A 5,782-nucleotide genomic window follows, 5' to 3' on the forward strand; every position below is an offset into this window, starting at 1 on the left:
AGTCCTTCACCTTGCAGAGGGAGAGGGGTCTGCTTGTCTCACCACACCATGAGTTCTTTGTTAAGGAAAATCTAATTGTTTTTCTTCTTCTTTTTTTTAAGATTTTATTTATTTGAAAAAGCGCTATCGAGAGCACAAGCGGGGGTGGGGGTTACGGGGAGAAGGGGTAGAAGGACAGGGAGCCTGATGCAGGGCTCGACCCCAGGACCCGGAGATCATGGCCTGAGCTGAAGGCAGACGCTTAACCCACCGAGCCACCAGGTGCCCCCAATCTAATGGTTCTTTATAAATATTTATTGAAATAATGGGTAAGTGAACGAAGGGTTTCAAGCCATTGGGCCTTCCAGGTTTCTGGATTTGGGCCCCACAGTCCCCTCTGTGAAGGTCCAGACTGGACTGACTTTCATTTGTGCCTTGAGGAATATGTTTTTCCATTCTTTCCCCCTATAATATTCAGCACCGACTTTTCGCACAAGAGCGAGACGGAGGCAGGTGTGAGGTGCTGTGTGAGACCTCCACGCTTGCTTCTCTGTGGGAGTCGGTGCTCCTACCAGGCTGTGTGGCTGTCCGACCCCGTGCACACGTACCACCTTGTGTTGTTGTTGTTGTTATTGTTTTCCTGGCAGCAGTGGAAAGAGCAAAGAATTGGAAAAACCATCACTAACCACAGACACGTCTGTGATGCTCCCCCTTCCTTTCCACGCCTTTTTGAGGTATTCCTCCGGCTTTCCATCCCGGAGCAGATTGCAGGAAAGGGCAGCTCCGTCCCGTTTCGCCCCTTCTTTCGGGACGATGGCCGCAGAGGGCGCGACCGGGCTGCAGATAGGAAACGGGGCTTTTGCACAGATCCTATAAAGAGCTCATTGTCCTTCAAAGGGCCCTCACCATGGCACAGCTCACAGTAAGTTCTCTGTCAACTCGGTTTCCATAGTTTCTCACAACAATGTTTTCCTTTTGGTCCCAGATTGGTCGTGGTCTCCCCGGCCCCTGTACCCCTCCCTGGGTTCTGAGGCTGCAGCCCCGACAACGGACCTGCCCGGCCCTCCTGTGTCCTTTGGGGAAGGACAGCGATCCCGGGATTAGATCCAGTGCGTGAGCCGCCCCCTTTACAGCCAGGAGAGAAAAGCCTCCCTCTCCCCCTTGTACCCTGAGTGTGGGCGACTCATTCGGCCGCGCTCTGGGACGGGCCTCCAGGCTGCAATGTGTCGGTGCAGCAACAGAGGGCACCCGCGCACTCTCTGAAGGACACTCCCAGCTCCGCCCCGAGTCCCGGTCGTCTCCGGACGTTCCCGTTTCAAATTCAGCCTCCGGAGGGGCAGGAATTCCCTGAGCTAGCCCGCCCACGCCACTTCCAAGACGCACTTGCTGCACCAGCTGCTACCTCCTCTTTCCGAAGGGCTGCAGACTTGTAGGGGAAAAGGAAATCGGATTCAGGTCCCTTAGATAGCACAAGGGGACAGAATACCTGGAGCAAAGATTTAGAAGTAGTGGCAAGGGACACAATTAGTCATCTGTGGCATCTCTGCAGCGCCCTGAGGAGGAGCCAAGGTAAGGTTTTATTTTGTTCTGATGGGCTAAGTCCGAGCACGGAAATACAGAGATAAGTGAGGGGCGCCTGAGTGGCTCAGTTGGTCATGATCCTGGGCTCAGGTCATGACCTCAGGGGCCTGGGATCAAGCTCCACATTAGGCTTCCATGCTCAGCGGGGAGTCTGCTTCTCCCTCTCCCTCTGACCCTGCCCCATCCTTGCGCTTTCGAGTGTTCTCTCTTTCCAATTAATTTTTAAATTAAAAATATTTTTAAAAAGATTAAAAAGGAAATAAGTGAAAGGGACAGGGGAGCAGAAGGCTAGTCAAGGACAAAGCACATGGTGACACCCCACCCCCTCAACCACCACGCCCCATTCCTGGATGGCTTGTGTGACATTCCTCTAGGAAACTTCCAACGATCTTAATGTCGATGTCTTGCTAGTTGGGGAAAGGGACAACCTTAGCTTGATAACAGCAAGTCCTTCAGTATCCTGAGGGTCTTCCTTAGCCTATGGAGTCCTTTTGGACGCCTCCCTTTCTCCTTACCTCCCCCAACCCCAGGGCACATAACCAATCAGTCATCCCTCCCAACTCCAGTGCAAGGAGTCCTGACCTCTTTCTGCCCAAGGGTCCTGATCTCAAGAACTCTTGGCCTTCTGCTGTGCACCTCTTCTGCATTCCAACTACATCAAAGGGAGCAAATCTTACTGAGAACCCACCCGGGGTCGATACAGAATCCACATTTGTTGTTTTACTTCATTATAACAAAACAGATATTCCATCCCCTCTTAAAATTAGTCAAAGAAAAATAGGACCAAGAGAGTTTCGTTCCTTTACTTGGGGTCACATCAGTGGGAGATTGAAATTAGGTCTGACTCTGAAGCCAGGGCTTGCTCTCCAGACCTACAGAGAAAGCACCCAAAAACCTGGTTCGGCTTCTTTCTAAAGATGGGAAACGATCTTTGTGACTGACCGCCAATTGGCTCGCTTACCTGGAAGGTGTAGAGGAACGGAATAAGAACAAAGTCTCTTAAAATAGGTATTTACAATGACCAGGAAGAAATGGATTCTCTCTAGGAATTCTCAGTAGCCAAAGCTTATGTCAACCATTACGCCTTAGTTCAAGCTGCCATAGTGAATTGCCATAGACTGGGGGGTTGAGACAACAAACATTTATTTCTCATTTTCTTGGGGGCTGGATTCTGAGATCACAGTGCCAGTACAGTCAGGTTCTTGGTGAAGGTTCTCTTCTTACTTCCAGATAGCCCCTTTCTCCTAGTGTCTTCAGTGGTGGGGAGCAGAGGAAGGAAACAAGCTCTCTGGTATCTCTCCCTCTTCTTTTTAGAGAGAGAGAGAGAGAGGGTGTGTACGCATGAGAGAGGTGGAGGAGGGAAGAGGGTGAGGGAGAGACTCTCAAGCAGACTTCTCGCTGATCATGGAGCCCCACATGGGGCTGGATCTCATGACCCTGAAATCACGACCTGAGATGAAACCAAGAGTCAGACACTCAACTGACTGTGCCACCCAGGTGCCCCTTTCTCTGGTATCTCTTTTTAAAAAGGGATTATTCCCATCAGGAGAATTCCACTCTAATGGCTTAATTACCTCCCCAACCCTCACTTCCAAATATTATCATATGAGGGATTAGGGTTCCAACATATTATTATTTTTTGGAAGGGGTGACACAAATCCATAGCACATTGCGAAGAGATACTCTTCAGGAGAGAAGAAAGAATGGGTTGGAGGGGGGCAGTGGATTCCTCCCAGTTAAAAAATGGAATTCCAAGTGATTCCCCATTATATCCCGGCCAGGTGGAATGAAGAGGATCTAAGCAGAAAGACAACAGGAGTGAGGGAAACTAAAGGGAAAAAGGAAATCTACCAAGTGCTCTTGCAAGAACACTTACAGGAGAGAAAATAAAAATATCTAATAAAAGTATGAAATAGTATACTCTAAAAAGAACAAAAACTATCAAAATAATCCTGTTTTGCTTATAAAATTGAAAAGAAAATTTTAATAAGTGTTTTATATTGATATGGGCTTTGTAAGTCCTGTACTCTTGACTGCTAATTACGACACAGATGTATGTAACTGGTCTACAAAGCAATTTTGTAATGATGTTAAATTTTGCAGACATTAGTTAAATATTTGTTCCTTTCTAGTTCATGTTTTTTATTGCTACATTTAAAAATTACTTCAAAACTTAGCAATTGGAAACAATAATAAATATTTATTGTCACACATAATTTCTACTGAATTGAATTCAGAATGACTTAGATGGGAGGTTCTAGCTTAGGGGTTTTTCATGAGTTTGCAGTCAAGTTTTCAGCCAGAGCTACAGTCATCTGAAGGCCTCACTGGGACTGACAACCAAGATGGCCCGTGGTTGCTGGCGGGAGGCTTCAGTTCCTTAATTCCGCCCTATGGAGAAATCTAGAGGGTCTCCATGACACGGCAGCTAGCTTCCCAAAAAACAAAGGATCAGATAGCAAGGTAGAAGCTGCAATGTCTTTTATGACCCAGGAGGTCACACCCCATCATTTCCACAATATCCTATTGGTTCCAGAGGTCAGCGCTACTCAAGGTGAAAGGAGCTATGAACACCAGGAGACTAGGATCATTTGGGGCCATTTTGGAGACTGGTACCAGAGTTGCTACTTCCATGCTTGAAGGATTTGGATTTTCAAGAGCTCAACAGTTACACTGTGGCCAGCCCTTCTGTTAAGGGATTCCAAACTATATCTGTTTTGGGTTGTTCTTGGTACCACTTTTGAAGGTGTCTCAACTATACAATTTAGTCCCTTTACCTTGTTTGTCAGCAAGGGAGCAATGGGAAGATATCACAGTGTAAGAAGGGTTGAAAAGTACAAAGAAATCAAGCTTTACAGGAGATTGGTTTCAAACTGCTAACTTCTAATTGTAGCATTCAGGAGAAGGGCTTATATGTAACCAAGATATGGATTTTAACAATGGTTGTTTTTCACAGGGAGGACCTTGTCACCTTCTACAAGTTCAGCATTTACTCTCTCTCTGATTATAATATGCTCTTTCAACAGGATAGACTGGAACAAGATGCTTTTTACTCGCACTTTATTAAGATGTGAATTGCTCAGAGTTCTTCTACAGAGTCCTAGCAATTTATCTGTACTCCTTTAGAACATTTTTACCTCGACTCCTTGGATCATATTGATAAACATGTCTAATTCAATCTCTCTACTCAAGTTACTTGAAATCCAAGTTCATTTCTATTTTGTCTCTTTTCTCAATTTAGGACCTAAGTTCTCTCCCCTCTCTCCAGTTTCCCCACTTTGCCTTTCCTTTATACAATGAGATAAATGCCTGTGCTCATTGCCTTAGAAGAGCCTATGAGTTTTATTTGATTTTTGTATTCCAAAACCCCAAGCAGCTCTTGGGAGACTCGTATTGCTTGTTAGAGATAGCTGGAAAATGCACAGAGCTCTCCCTACTCCAGACCCGGAAAGGGCCATGTAGACAGAAAGAAGGCACACCTCAGCAGCAACCAGACGAGCTGATGACCCAGGATACCGAAGAGCAGATGGTTCCTCTGCCTCTCCATTTTGCACCACAGAAGTTACCCCAGCTGCCCAGGAAGTTAGGCAAAGCCCGAGGAAAAGCGGATGGGGGCAAACTGTCTGAAACTAAATTTCTGCCACCCCGTCTGAATGGAGCTTGAATCGCAGAAAAATAAGGAAGGCTACATTTATTGCACACCCCAGTTTGTGGACCGGGTTCTTCTTTGCTACCTCTGTTACTCAGTAAACGTTTATGAAATGAGCAAAAGAATTGAACGAATACATGAAACATACAAATTCGTAAAAGGTCCACGTTCATCCAGGGCGCATGCATTCTGATAAGGCTAAGTGGACTCAGGAGCACAGAGGCTGGGCTTCCAGAATTACGGCTGCGGGCAACCCCCTGGCGAGGGGACGGTGGCGGTGGCGAACCCCCTCCTGCAGTAACTGGGCTACTTCCCTTGGGATGCCGTCTAGGGGAAATGCAGGCTGGGCTTCATTCTCCTAGGTTCCCAGTGGTGAGGGACGCGCCTCACAAGAAAAAGGACCAGTCTTAGTTTCTGGTAACGTTTGATAAAGCACTTTGCCTTGGCCTTAACCAGGACGCACTCCGCTCGGGGGTTTTTTCCAAAACCCAACACCTCCTGACAGCTCTAGGCCCGCCCCTTCTGGGCCCGCCTCCTCGGGCCCGCAGGATTGGCTCTTCCTCCACTTCCGGC

Source organism: Meles meles, chromosome 17 (genome assembly GCF_922984935.1).
Source record: "Meles meles chromosome 17, mMelMel3.1 paternal haplotype, whole genome shotgun sequence".
In the NCBI taxonomy this organism is placed as follows: domain Eukaryota; kingdom Metazoa; phylum Chordata; class Mammalia; order Carnivora; family Mustelidae; genus Meles; species Meles meles.